The sequence below is a fragment of the Canis lupus genome, chromosome 5 (genome assembly GCF_048164855.1).
Source record: "Canis lupus baileyi chromosome 5, mCanLup2.hap1, whole genome shotgun sequence".
In the NCBI taxonomy this organism is placed as follows: Eukaryota; Metazoa; Chordata; class Mammalia; order Carnivora; family Canidae; genus Canis; species Canis lupus.
The window spans coordinates 58,960,888-58,972,964 of NC_132842.1; the positions used below are offsets into that span (position 1 = coordinate 58,960,888).

At 39.6% G+C, this 12,077-nt stretch overlaps 1 long non-coding RNA gene across 4 annotated transcripts in view; it reads right to left on the reverse strand.

The window, feature by feature from the left end:
- LOC140633812 (uncharacterized) overlaps nucleotides 1-12,077 on the reverse strand; it is a 68,546-nt gene that overhangs the window by 9,193 nt on the left and 47,276 nt on the right. For 3 of the 4 annotated variants that reach the window (XR_012031413.1, XR_012031415.1, XR_012031412.1), the window contains exon 4: nucleotides 6,749-6,916. This is a non-coding gene — a long non-coding RNA (uncharacterized lncRNA). Of the gene's footprint in view, nucleotides 1-2,188; nucleotides 2,412-6,748; nucleotides 6,917-12,077 lie in introns of all 4 variants that reach the window. The other variant, XR_012031414.1, reaches the window with a different exon arrangement.

Genomic DNA, 12,077 nt, shown 5'->3' on the forward strand with positions numbered 1-12,077 from the left:
TGATAGGACATCTAAGTTATATTCTTTTTAAAAAATCATGATAATTTAAAAAAAGATTTTATTTATTTATTTGACAGAGGGACAGAGCCAGAGAATCCAAGCAGCAGGGGAGGGCCAGAGGGAGAAGGAGAAGCAGACTCCCTGCTGAGCAAAGAGTCTGATGCAGGGTTCCATCCCAGGACTCAGATCATGACCTGAGCCAAAGGCAGACTCTTAATGGACTGAGCCACCCAGTGGCCCAACCATCAGTAATTTTATTGATAGACATAATGCTAATTGACAAAGAATGCAAGCCAAAGGTATACTTCTGAAATTATTAACTTTAAATTTTATTTATTCAGCACTAATTCTAGGTAAGAGATTAAGTAAAGTTAGTGATAATAGTCAAATGATGCAGGAATCAAATGCAGTGTGCATAATGCTCTTTTTTTTTTTTTTGCATAATGCTCCTGATAGCATGAAAGGAATTAAGAAATTCTTTGAAGAAAACCAGTGATAATGTTTATCAAACACTGGTTACTGATACTAAAGATTTGCAGAACCTCTTGATTTTGACACCAACTTTTCCCCCATCAAAAAAAAAAAAAAAAAAAAAGTAAAAAAGAAAAAGAAGCTCCTCAACTGAAAAATCTCATGACCTGAAAGTTATGTTCTTTAGTGAAGCAACAACAATGACAACACTGGGAGAAGGCAAGAAAAAGAAATAGAAGACATACAGCTTAGAAAGGAAGAAATAGAACTACCTTGTGCAGAAAAAGTAATGACAAACACCAAATACAGGCAAGGATGCAAGGAAACTGGGTTGTCAGTGGGAATGCAAAGTGGTTAAAATGGAAGTTTTCCAATTTCTTATAAAAATTAAACATATAATTACCATATGGCCCAGCAATTATACTCTTGGGCATTTACCCAAAAGAAATGCAAACTTCTGTTGACACCAAAACTTATACATGAACATTCGTAGCGGCTTGATTCATAAGAGCCCCACACTGAAAACAACCCAGATATCTTCCAACAGGCTAATAGATAAATAAACCGTGGTGTATCCATGTTGGGAGAGACTGCCCAGCAATAGAATAGGAACAAACAGGGGCACGTGCTTAAGCATCCCTCTCAATTTTGTCTCAGGTCATGATCTCAGGGTCGTAAGATTGAACCCCATATCGGGCTTCATGCTAGGCATGGACTCTGCTTGTTCCTCTCCCTCTGCTCCTCCCCCTGCTCTCTCTCACTCTCATAAATAAATAAATAAATAAATAAATAAATAAATAAATAAATAAAATCTTAAAACAACAACAACAACAAAAGGAATGAACTGCTGAGACATGTAACAGTTTAGATGAATCTCCAGGAAATTGTGCTTAGGAAAAAAGAACCAATACCAAAAGGTTACTTACCATATGCTTCCAGTTATTTTTTTTTAAGATTTTATATTTATTCATGAGAGACACACAGAGAGAGGCAGAGACACAGGCAGAGGGAGAAGCAGGCTCCATGCAGGGAGCCCGATACCAGACTCGATCCCAGGATCTGGGATCACACCCTGAGCCAAAGGCAGACGCTCAACCGCTGAGCCACCCAGGCGTCCCTAAAAATTTTTTTAAATTAAAATTAAGGCAAGATAGGACAAAATTTTAGAAATGCCAGGGGTTCAGGATGAGGAAGGGGCTGGGAGGCAGTCAGGTATGGTGATAAGTGGCCCCAGGAGAGATGCTTGTGGTGATGCAGATATTTTATGTCTTGATTGTGGTGGGAATACAGGAACCTGCACAGGCGATAAAATAGTTCAGAGATAAATACACATAAGGGAGTACAAGGAAAAGGGGGGAATCTGAACTATGTGGCTGGAATGTATCGATATCAACCTCTTGGTCGTGATAGTGTAGAACAGTTTTGCAAGATGTTACCATCGAGGAGAATTGGATAAAGAGTATGTTGATCTCTCTGCACTATTTCTTATAATTGCATGTACATCTACAATTATCTTTAAAAAGCTCGATTTAAAAAAAGCAAGATGCAGGACAAAATGTAGAACATGCTACCATTTTTGTAAAACGGGGGCTCTCAATTTATAGGTATGCTTATCTTTGCATAGACTATTTCTGGAAAGATATTCATCAAGATGGTAACTGGTCTCCTCTAGGAAGGAGAAATGGGGTCAGAGGGCCAGGGGAGAGGGGAGACTTACTTTTCACTGTATAATCTTTTGCACAGTTGGACATTTTAAACTTGTGCATGTCTTGAGGCACCTGGGTGGCTCAGTAGTTGTGCGTAGTTGCGTGTTTGCCTTCAGCTCAGGGCGTGATCCCCGGGTCCTGGGATCCACTACTGCATCACGCTCCCTGCAAGGAGCCTGCTTCTCCCTCTGCCTATGTTTCTGCCTCTCTCTCTCTCTCTCGCTCTCTCTGTCTCTTTTGAATAAATAAATAAAATCTTTTAAAAAAACTTTTGCGTGTCTTACTTTTACATTAAAAACTCTAAGAAATTAAAAAATAAAGCACGTTTGAATATTAAGTATATATTTTTGTAGTGAAAGCCAAAGATGAGCACTTATAAGCCACCACTTTACGTATGATAAGGATACTATGCCCCTTTTAATGGGGGAATCAGGACTTTTACTGGGAGAAGGGAAACAACTTCTGGGAAAGCTCCAGCAGCATGTACCCCTGCCAGAGGCCACTTGTATCTCCTAATTTATAAATTCTGGGTGAGAGAGTTGTCCCTGCACCCCTTATACTGACAAAAGCATTTGCCAACATTCTGCTGCTGGCTATACAGACAGTACTGTGACTCCACTTTTAAGCCCCCATGGTTCAGTCCCAGGGGAAGCTTTTATCCTCTGAAATATCATTACACATAATTTAACATTTAAAATCAATCATCAGTCCCAGGTACGTAGGTGTTCTTATGTATTAACATTCTGAGTTGGAAGGTGTGCTGGAGGTAAAGATGGCCCACGCTTCCAACAGTAACCAGGAACAGCCCTTGATGATTCTGATCCTTGTAGGGAAGTTACTTGTGGCTGTTTGATCTTTAGAAAGGGACTCAGGTGCTCATCACTCACTTTACCATGGTCAACACCATATCAGCATTACTGAGTCCTTTTGAATTCTTTTTACCACTGATTGTGTTCACCTAATATTTGTTGGTGAATCTTTTTTTTTTTAGTAGGTAAAGATTTTTATTTAGCAAAAATAGAAAAATTAGCTGAATAGTCTGTAAAAAATACACTAAAAAAATCCTGCATCCCACACTACCAATAGACAAAAGCCAGTATCTCACAGTTGAAATTTAAAATGCGAGATTTAAGGTACAACTAGTATGATTTGATTCCGTGATGAGTGGATCAAGTACTTATTTCTTTAAAATGTCTCTTTCCCTTCTGCCACCTCCAATGCCATCAACGACCTAAAATATTTCAGACCTGAAAGATGCTCAAATCTGTCAGTGTTTAACAATTGGGAAACCCATGCAAATAGAACATGACACCTCCCCAAAACCTACTGTTCCTATTCCTACCACACAACAAGTCACGTTACAGACCCTGACAAACAGAGGCAGTGTTGGTTAGACTGACAGTAATACCAAAGAACATGTTTAATGCCAGAAACTGAGCATTCAGTTTTTACACTGCACAACCAATGCAGTGTGAAAGAAATATATAGAAAAAGGATGCCTTTGGCAGCTATGTGTTTAAGAAACAATACACAAAAGCACAAAGGAAGAAACAGATCTTGGGTTTACTGAAAATGCATGATTGCAATAAAGTTTCTTATTAATGGAAAATGCTCTTAGCTTTATAAGAGTTAGGTCTTTGAAGAGCTTCGTTTGTCAATAAGGCCAGGTTTATGCAAAACTGAATCCTGTCGTGTGAATGTGTGAGAGAGAGTGATCTTCAGTGTCCCCTTTGGACATGGATTCTGTCACTGAGACCTGGACAGTCCACTGGAGGCCTCTGAGAGCTACCTCTCTTTAGTCTGCTCTGTCCTCTAGTCTTCCGAGGCTGTGTGGGAGGGGCCACCTTTCCTGGAGCACAAGGTGATGCTCTCACTTGCTCATGCTGAGGTCCTGGCTTCCAGTGTGTTTGCTGGGTTCCTGTCTACAGTGGGTTCATGTCCCAGTTTGTCCTGGCCTGAGGGGTTTCTTGGGGCACAGAACTTATAGTGGTAAAACTAAGCACTAAAGATGAAAGACTTAGGACATAAGACTGAAGGGACGCCTGGGTGGCTCAGTGGTTGAGCATCTGCCTTTGGCACAGGGTGCGATCCTGGGGTCCTGGGATCGAGTCCTGCATCGGGCTCCCTGCAGGGATCCTGCTTCTCCCTCTGCTGTGTCTCTGCCTCTCTCTCTGTGTGTCTCTCATGAATACATAAATAAAACCTTTATTAAAAAAAGAACTTAAGATTGGGAACTGTAAAACTCCTAGATGAAAACATGAGGGAAAGCTTCATGACATTGGTTTTGGCAATGATTTCATGATAGGACACCAAAAATCCAGGCAACAAAAGCAAAAAGAGACAAGTGGGACTGTATCAAACTAAAAGATTTTGCACAGCAAAGGAAACAATCAACAGAAAGAAATGGCAACCCGTGAAATGGGAGAAAATATTTGCAAACCACATGAACACAACGGGGATATCACACCACCCCTGTTAGAATGGCTGTTACCAAAAGGTAACAAGTGTTGGCAAGGATGCTGGAAAATTGGAACCTCGTACACTGTTGGCTGGAGTGCAAAATGGTGCAGCTGCTATGGAAAACAGTATAGAGTTTCCTCAAAAAATGAAAAATAGAATTACCATATGATCCAGCAATTCCACTGCTGGGTATATATCCAAAGAATTTAAATCAGGGTCTTGAGGAGATAATCTGTAATCCTATGCTCATTGCAGCATTATTCATAATAGCCAAGATGTGGAAACAACCGAAATGTCCATCAACAGATAAATATACAAAGAAAGTGAGGTATATACTTGCAAAGGAATATTATTCAGCCTTTAAAAAAGGAAGAAACTCCTACAATTTGCAACACATGGGTGGACCTGGAAAACCTTATTCTAAGTGAAATAAGTCACCACAAGACAAATACTACATGATTCCATCTACATGAGTATATAAAAGAATCAAACTTATAGAAGCAGAAAATAGAAGGGTGGTTGTCAGGGAGTAGGTGGATGGGGATATGGGAAGTTGTTATTCAGTAGGTATAAAGTTACAATTTTACAAGATGAGTAAGTTCTAGAGACAAACTGTACAACATGATGCCTATGGTTAACAGTGGGGTGTTATGCCCTTATAAAGTCAAGAGGGTGGATCTCATGTTGAATATTCTTAACACACAGGTACACATATAAACACACATACATAAAAGCAAGAGGACACAAGGAAACTTTTCGAGGTGACAGATACATTTATTTCCTTTATTGTGCTGGTGCTGATATCATAGAAGTTATTCTAACTCATTAAAATGTCTACATTAAATACATATGATTTTTTGTATATCAATTATACGTCAATAAAGCTATGAAAAAAAGGGGCACCTGGTTGGCTCAGTCAGAGGAGTGTGTGATTCTTGATCTCGGGGTCGTGAGTTTGAACCCCAAATGGTGTATAGAGACTACTTACCTAAATAAAACTTAAAGAAAAAGCCATAAAAAGAAGATACGATATATAATTTTATGAATGCTCTTTGGTCAGTGTCCTGCAGCAGTTCTGTATAATCTTTTTTTTTTTTAGTTCTGTATAATCTTGATGCTTTTGATATGGAAATTTGTTTAATGAAATCTTCAGTCGCTATTTTAATATTAAAATATTAGAGTTTCTTTTTTTAAAAGATTTTTATTTATTTATAGAACAGAGAGAGAGAGAGCACAAGCAGGGGCAGAAAGAGAAGCAGGCTCCCTGCTGAGGATCCTGGGATCATGACCCAAGCCGAAAGCAGACGCTTAACTGACTGAGCCACCCAGGTGCCTCCTAAAATATTAGAGTTTCTTTTAAAAAAGAATCAGTCCCATTGACAATAGCCAAAAGGTAGACGCAACCCAAGTATCCACCAACAAATAAATGGTTCAGCGAAATGTAATACGTCCATAGAATGTAACACTTCCGCCTTCAAAAGAAATGAAATTCTGACACCTGTTACAATATGGATGAACCTTGAGGACATCATTCTGAATGAAACAAGCCAGACACAAAAGAACATATATGGTATGATCCACTTTCATGTGGTACCTACAATAGTCAGATTTAGAGAGATGGAAAGTAGAATGGTGATTCCCAGGGGCTTGGGGACTGAGGAGTTGAGTTTCTATTAGGGAAGATGGAAATGTTCTGGAGATGGTTGGTAGTGATGGTTGCACAACCATGTACCATAGTATCTTACCATAGTACCAATGCCATAGTATCACTTACTATACATACTATATACAGATTGTACTTAACGCCACTATACACTCAAACTGGTTAAAATAATAAATTCTCGATGTTAATATTCTACAACAAAATGTATAAAGTGTTGTCAATTTGATTATTGACACATATAATATGTTTACAAATAAACTGTGGTGTTGATCAAAAAAAATAATAATAAATTCTCTTATATGTTTTATCACTGTAAAACCTTTTTTAGTTAAAAAAAAGAAAACTGAGCCACTGCTAGACAAACTGGGACAGTGGGCCATCCCCGTCTTGCACCTTTGTATTCTTCCCTTCCACCCGTCTGTCATATGGCAAATGTATTTTGATTCACCTGCTCACTCGAACCATGATCCCATCGGTGGAAGATTCCCTGGCTTCAGCCTCTGTTGTTCAAAAGGGCAGGTTCTGAAGAATCAGATCCCATTTTCGCTCCAGCCCTGGATATAGGTGATTAGATGGGTTGACCCTTGGTCCAAACAGAGCATGACTCCTGATGTGGCTAGAAAAGATGATTTGTACCAGTCAGATCTGTCCCTTGACTATTTGTACTAATTGGCACAAAGTACAGATGCAATTGGCACCAGACTCTGGAATGAGAAATAGAGAAACAGAGTGAAACACAGAAGGGTCTGAGGGACTCTTCCTTGAAGCTTGCCGATTCAGCCTTCTTTGGATTGCAAGAAGACTTTATTCTCATGATAGCCTTTCACTTGAGCTACTTGGACAGGATTTCCTCCCCCAACTCCCCAAAAGTGGTGGTACTCACTGAGAAGCCTTTTGTGCACTTCTGTAGTTAGAATCACTTGATAAAATTGGATTTTATCTGAATAATTATAATAAAAATAAGCTGGGAAAATCACATAGCCTAGAGCAGTAGTTTTCAACAGGAGGTGATTTTGCTTCCCAGGGGATATTTGTTAATCTTGAGAGACATTTCTGGTTGTCAGAACAGAAGGGAGAAGGTAGGTAGGTGTTACTGGCTTCTAGTGGGTGCAGGCCAGGATCTGCTAAAGATCCTACAATGCACATGACAGTGGTCCACAACAATGCATTATCTGTCTCAAAATGTCAATAGTGATGACTTTGAAAACTCCGCTAAAGAGGATTGGAGCCTTCAAAATATATGCCCAAGAATTTATTCAGATCCTGGGGCACCTGGGTGGCTCAATCGGTTAAGCATCTGTCTTAGACTCAGGTCATGATCTCAGGGTCCTGGGGAAGAGCCCCATGTTGGGTTCCCTGCTCAGCTGGGAGCCTGCTTCTCCCTCTGCCTGCCACTCCCCCTGCTTGTGCTCATTCTCTTGCGCTCTCTCTTTCTCTGTCATATCTATTATCTATCATCTATCTATCATCTATCTATCTATCTATCTATCTATCTATCTATCTATCTACCTATCTATCTTCTAGTCTATCTATCATCTATCTATCCTTAAAAAAAGAATTAATTCAGATCCTAATGTACTAACATTAAATCATTTAAAAGCATTTCCAACCACCAAGACAGAGGCAATGGAGGACACAAGCTGTTTTTGTTTGTTCAGAATCTATTCACTTGCAGTAATCCCTCCTCACCTCAGTCCTCACTCTCCGCTCTCGGGTCCTGTGGATTCTGTGAGGTTGACCTGAATGGTCATGGATCTCAGGCTAGCCAATCAGAAAATTGATACCTTTTTCAAAAGTGATCAGGGGGGATCCCTGGGTGGTGCAGCGGTTTAGCGCCTGCCTTTGGCCCAGGGCGCGATCCTGGAGACCCGGGATCGAATCCCATGTCAGGCTCCCAGTGCATGGAGCCTGCTTCTCCCTCTGCCTGTGTCTCTGCCTCTCTCTTTCTGTGTGACTATCATAAATAAATAAAAATTAAAAAAAAAACAAAAACAAAAGTGATCAGGGTAAAGAGATGTGTTTGTGACCAAACCAGACCAATTCTGGCACCAAGAGCATTGTCTTCTAGTGGGGGATGCTGTGAAGGTAACTGAACTGCTGGCCACCTAGAAGGGAGCACCTGCCTAGCCTGGGAGCCCACAGAGACAAGTGAGCAGTGAGAGGGGGTGAGGCTTGGTTCTCTTGAAGGCAGTAGATCTAGTGATACCAGAGCCATGCCCTGCAGTTTTCAGTGCTATGAGCTGGTACAATACAATTTTGACTTATGCTACTTGAAGTTGGGTTTCTGTCACTTGATAGAGAGAGACAGAGAAGCTCAAATAATATCTCAGTCATTGGTTTAGCAAAGCATAGGAAAGATGTTCCTAGGATGACATGTAGAGTGTATGTGTGAGTGTATGTGTGTATACAATTGTATATAATATACATCTTGGTGCTGAGTCCTGCATACACATGGCCTCATTTGATGGGCAACAAAACCCTCTGTGTTGATACTATTACTCTTCTCATTCTACAAATCAGGAATTTGTTCATGACCTCACAGCTCATAAGAGGTTGACTTGGGATTCAGACTCCAGGTCGGTTGGGTCCCACTGCTGTGGTCTTCACCATTATTCCACACTGCCACCTAGTTACTTAGAAATATTAATTACTTGAGCCAGGAATAAAAATGTTCTATGGAATCGAATCAATACATTTCTTTTTTTTTTTTTTGAATCAATACATTTCTGAGAGACATTTTGTCCTACATAGGCTTAGATATGAAGAAAGTTACAACTTTTGTATATCTATGGATTGGCATTCATAATCTCAAGGCATTTTCTTTCTTTTTTTTAAAGATTTTATTTATTCATGAGAGACAAAGAGAAAGAGGCAGAGACACAGGCAGAAGGAGAAGCAGACTCCCTGCGGGGAGCCCAGTGTGGAACTCAACCCCAGGACCCCAGGATTATGACCTGAACCGAAGGGAGATGCTCAACCACTGAGCCACCCAGGTGCCCCCTCAAGGCATTTTCAAATTAAATACAGGCTCCCAAAGTTTCCACAAAAGGAAATGTAACTTCCATAGTTCTGGTCTGGTCTGCCAGCTGTATACCACGATGCAAGCTTTTAAATCACTGTTTGATAATGCATAGGCGATGCTTAGTAATATATGGTGTCACGTGGCTTTGTGTCTGCATTTCTGAGTCATGGCCAGGTACCCATTACAGTCAAGTGACATAAGCTCTAATGGGGTCTGACTCACTTCTGTAAGCTCATTAAGTTGACAATTTGATTTTATAAAATTGAGGAGGACTGTCCAAACTCTGATTTTTTCATATTTATATATAATCATAATAGGAGTTTAAAATTATCCCTATAACCTCAGGTGACTCGGTTTAGTCATTGCTTAATTGCTCTCCTTTCATCTGGAGTGAAACCTTTCAAAAGTGTAGTATACCCTGCTGTGCCCATCATTTTCTCCCCAGCTACATTTTTTTTAGCTTTACAAATATTTTAAATTTTTTTTCTTTTTTTTTAATTTTTATTTATTTATGATAGTCAGAGAGAGAGAGAGAGAGAGAGAGAGGCAGAGACATAGGCAGAGGGAGAAGCAGGCTCCATGCACCGAGAGCCTGATGTGGGATTCGATCCCGGGTCTCCAGGATCGCACCCTGGGCCAAAGGCAGGCGCCAAACCGCTGTGCCACCCAGGGATCCCTAAATTTTTTTTCTTAAATTCAATTTAGTTAACATAGAGTGCATTATTAGTTTGAGGGGTAGAGTTTAGTGATTCATCAGTTGCATCTAACACCGAGTGCTCATCACAGCAAGTACCTTCCTTAATGCCCATCACCCAGTTACCCCATCCCCCTCACCCACTTTCCCTCCAGCAGCTCTGTTTGTTTCCCAGAGTTTAGAGTCTCTTGTGGTTTGGCTTCTTCTCTGTTTTTATCTTATTTTTCCTGCCCTTCTCCTATGTTCATCAGCTTTGTTTCTTAAATTCCACTGAGTCATTTCTCTACCCTTTACAGCCTGGCTCTCTGGCTTTTGTCCCCTCCATGTCACTGAACTTACCCATGATCTCCTAGATCCAATGGACCCTTTTCAGATCTTACCTGGCTTTGGCTTCTCTGCAGCATACTATTTGCCATTCCACTCTTCTTGACATATTCTCTCCTCTTGCATTTCAAGATAGCATGCTCCCTTGATACATCTCTTGCCTTTCAGCACTAATTTTTAGTCTCTCTTGCTGGCTTCATTTCTTACCCTCCTCTCTTTCCATAGTCCTTACTCCCCTTTTCCTTTCTAGTCTAATAACCGTCTTCCATAAATATATCCCCCACCCTACTGCCCCAGAAATCTTCCTATTATAACTTGAATAAATCTTGGGGTCTCTACTGCCCATCTCAGCTTGGCATGGCATTCAAAGAAACACACCCCAGTGAACAAAGGAAATTAAAAATACTTCCAATGTTCTCTTCTACATCTTAAAGAACATCATAAAGAACGTCTTATGTTTAATCCTAGACACTACCTCCCCAAATCTTCTTTCCCTATTTTGCAGACATTTAAAGAATAAGGTAAATTTATATGCACTAGCCTGGAAAGCTAAAATGATTAGTACACTCTTAAGTTAAAACAAAACAAAACAAAACAAAAAAACCCACAAGTTATGGAAAAAAATGTAGACTACAATTCCATCTATGTTTACAGAAGGTATATGTGAGTATATTATAGGGAAAGTTCAGCATGAAATACACAGAACAATTAGTAGGTGGTGACTTCAGGGCAAGGTGATGGTAGAGGGAGGGAGTAAGATAAGAGTGGAGGGTTTTTGTATGCACACACAGGTAATATGGATCATTTAAACTATTTTTTAAAAATTCTCTGAGAGACTAGAAGCTTTCCCACTAAGATCCAGAATGAGGAAAGGATGTCCCCCTCCCGTCACTTCTTTTCAGCATTATATCCTAGTTAATACAATAAGACTAGAAGAATAATTAAAAGAGAAGAAAGAAATAAAACTGTCTCCATTTGCAGATGACATGATTGTTTATGTAGAAAATCTGAAATAGTCCACAAAAAACCCTCCTGGAACTAATAAGAAAATTACAGGTTACAGGTTACAAAGCTAATATACAAAAGCCAATTACTTTCCTCAGTTACTTTCCATTCATATCAGCAATGAACAAATGGAATTCAAAACTAAAAACAGTACCATTCACATTGCCAACTCCAAAATTTAAATATTTAGGTATAAATCAAGCAAAATATTTACAGGATCAATACACGAAAAACTACAAAACTGTGATGGAAAGAATCGAAGAACTAAATCAATGGAGAGATATTCCATATTCATGGATAAAAAGACTCAATATTGTCAAGATGTCAGTTATTCCCAACTTGATCTACAGATGTAATGTAACCCCAATTAAAATCCGAGCAATTTATTTTCTGGTTATTGACAAACTGATTCTAAAGTTTTTATGGAGAGGCAAAGGACCCAGAATGGCAAACACAATATTGAAGGAGAGGAACAAAGTCAGAGGGCTGACACTACCTGATTTCAAGACCTACTATAAATCTATAGTAATAAAAACAGTGGATATTGGCAAAAGAATAGACAGATCAATGGAACAGAATAGGGAGGCCAGAAATAGACCCACATAAATATATTCAATCAATCTTTGACAAAGGAGCAAAGACAATACAATGGAGCAAAGGCAGCCTTTTCAACGAATGGTGCTGGAACAAGTAGACATCCATATGTAAAAAATATGAATTGAGACACAGACC